Here is a 3,524-nt window from a genome sequence, read left to right on the forward strand (position 1 = left end):
CTTACTCTAATTTCCTTACTCAGATTTCTCCTCATTAAGCTTAGGCTGCATGACAGGTACAGTAGGCTCTCTTCCATTTTCTCGAATGAGTTGTCTTATTTCTTCCCTGTGTTATGATAATAGATCCCTAATCATCTCCATTGTAGCAAGTTCAACTATCGGCATTGCTCCATGTGCATGTTTGATTAAAGGGGGATCAAGATGTTGATTCTTTTTACCATTCCCTAATTTGCTATGAGTTCTCACCATGAATGTTTATACACCAGAACAATCGTTCAGGGTACTAGAATCGTGAGTATGTTATGATAGAGAAGAATTTTAGTTATGTCCTTAGACGTACGATCCTCCTTATCATTCCTGAAAAGTTATATGCCATTTCTAATACCATAATAAAACATTTAGAATCCTAAACACATAATTTTTTTATTCCAGTTAGGGTCAACAATAGACTTTTTAGTTAATACAACTTTAGGCAACCTAAAGCACGCTATAATACAAACCATTTACCACATAAAATCAATTTAGGCATCTTATCCTAAAGTAAGCTAGTGCTAGTGTCAATTTAGGTATACCGCTTCAGATGATATAGACACAACTCACGATCACCGATTAGGTATAACTTAAGTTTAAGTCTAGAAATCCTCTAAATTTCCTAGTTTGCATAAACTATTGCTCTGATGCCAACTATGACATCCCCATTTTCCAAGCCAGTAAAGACCGATTTAATTATGCTTATTTCATTTTACAATATCCTTTTTAAAGAATTATAATGCAAAATTTGTTCCCAATAATGTGATAATATTATTATAAAGCATTTATGAAGAAATGTGTTTCATTAATAATTTTGAGATGTCATTGTCAATACAGAAATACAAGCATAATGAAAATATTACATGCCTTACAATATCTAATGGCCTATATGTGTGTGTGTGTGTCTTTTAAATGTGATAGGTGGTAAATTATGGTATTTTCTAAGGAGGGCTGTCATATGAAAAAAGTGATCATTGAAAATTTTCAAAAAAACAAAAACTTTCTTTAGCACTTACAGAGTACCACTTGTAGATATTGAAATATAGAGTGGTAAATGTCCATTCATACCCTTGTTATAAAGATACCAATGAGAAAAATCAAGTTAAACATAGTTCGTATGAAAAAAGTTATGAATATTCAAACTTGGCTAAAACTTTATATATTTCAACAACTACTTCACTTTGGAGTTAAGAGGTAACTTCCTGGTGTCTAAATTTAGAGTGTGATATGTCTACATATAACTTTTGTTACATAAAACACAATGAAGAGAATAAACCATGAACTTAGAGTGTGATGTAACGCCCGTGTTTCTAGGCTAGGCATTAATATTGATATAATGGTCTAGGTTAACCATTTTAATTCATTTAGAAGAAATGAAAAGGAATTATGTGAATTTTATATGAATTATGTGTTTTATGCTTAATTATTAGGATTTAATTAATTAAGAATAAAAATGAGCGTCAAAAATTAAATTTTTGATAAAGCCGATATCTATTAAGAAACTTGTAGTGGGCGTGACAATGATTACGGATATATAAAGAATGTCGAAATCCGAGTTATAACGAAGAAGTTATGACTTGTCGAAGTTTCACGATAAACCGGCACGGTGCCGAATGTCGTAAAAAGTGAGTTTTTGATAAACTACTTTTTAGCCTTAGTGATCTAAAAGAAACTCGTAGTGTTCGTTAAACCGAGAAGTTCGATAAAAAGAACGCCAAAATCTGACTTCGTATGAGGAAGTTATGATTTTTCGAATTTTCAGTTTAGCAGTAAACAGCTAAAAACTCGAATTTTAGATCGATTGATTTTTAGCCGACACGACCTAAACGAGAATCGAAGGTCTCGTCATTAGTAGCACGACGGTAAAAAGTTTGACAAAAACGGACGTCGGATGAAAAAGTTATGAATTTTTAACGGATTTTCTGTCTCGGTCTGTTAAAAATAATAATATAAAATTCAACGTCAAAATTAGCTGACGAAGTCTAAACGAATGTTGTAGAGCATAATTTTACCTACGCGTGCATATAAAGAACGTCAAAAACGGAGCTCGTATGCGAAAATTATGAATTTTAGAAGATTTTGGTACAAAATTCGAGAAATTTCGCATAGATAAGCTTCACCCGGAAATGCCACGTCACCCTCGCTGCATGCTTGCCACGTGTCTGAATTGCTGAGTCATCGGAGGCCATTTGGCGAGGCGTATCGCACCCTCCTCGCACCGAAGGTTCGGTCCAATAAGAGGCTGCCCCGTGTACGATCTCGGTGTGTCATCAGCAACGTGTCCGAACCGAGGAGCTTTCGAAGCAGTCCAATCAGAAGCCTCTAGCGAGGCCCTCGCACTCACAGCCCATGTGCGAGCACCTGTGCACCCTCGCCTGCGGACCCCACCTCCCTAGCCGACCTTCGGACCCTATAAATAGAAGGGGTATGCAAGCCTTCTCGGGTAGTTTTGGAGTTTTGCCACTTTTAACCCCTTTTTCCATATTTTCTTCATCTTAACATTCCCCAAAGCCCCGGTATCGATTATAACCCCCAAAATACACCACGAAGTGCCCGTGAAGCCCGGAAAATTTATCTTTTCGGTTTCGAAGCCCGACCCTCGCAGAGCCCGGTTTCTCAATAAAACTCTCGGTTTTATAAGAAACGATCGTTTTAGGAAACGAATTGTTGCTCGGTTTTCATTAAATCAAGTAAGTGTGTAGTTACTTTCACCTTACACATAGATATGAAGTATTTTACATAAAATACGTGTTGTGTGAATATATATTGTTTGTTTATTTGAGATGGGTGTTAAAGGAATGATTTATACAGCTTTTCAAATAATTTAAACTGTATATATATTTTTATCTACGAAAAATGTTGGGTAAAACGTGGGTAGACGAAATAGTGAGTGTAATAAAAGGTGAGTTGGATAGATGAGACAATCAGTGATAGAGATCATGAGTTGAGAGTGAGTGGTGAAATGAGATCATGAGTTGATAGTGAGGGGTGAAGCTCTTACCCAAACGTGTGGCGTGAGTGGTGCAATATGAGAAAAGCCCTTACCCAAACGTGGGCCCCCGTCATTCAACAAAGTATGGATGACAACCATGGACTATTCTAGACAGTCTGTGGAACACTAGCAGACCCACAACCTGTAGGTGTAATGAACTATATGTTCATTTGTTGTACTCTAAAAACCCATTGGCATGTACTGCAGGGGGGAATACCTGTAAATAATACTATCGATAAATAAGAGCTATGGACTTAGCACATGTTGAATAAACCTTGGGAGCTATGGACTTAGTGCTCGTTGTATAAACCCCGATGACGAGGTGACTTTGTGTCTATTCCTTAGGATGAATCCTTAAGAAGGAGTGATAGTTGATTCTTAGGGTAAAACCTTAAGAAATAAATAAGATAATGGGGTTGGGGTAATTCGGTTGATTGATTGATGTTTAAGCATATTAAATTATGTATTGTGGGTTGAAAACCCTATATGTTCACCAGGCTTT

This window comes from Lactuca sativa, chromosome 9, assembly GCF_002870075.4.
Source record: "Lactuca sativa cultivar Salinas chromosome 9, Lsat_Salinas_v11, whole genome shotgun sequence".
NCBI classification, from domain to species: domain Eukaryota; kingdom Viridiplantae; phylum Streptophyta; class Magnoliopsida; order Asterales; family Asteraceae; genus Lactuca; species Lactuca sativa.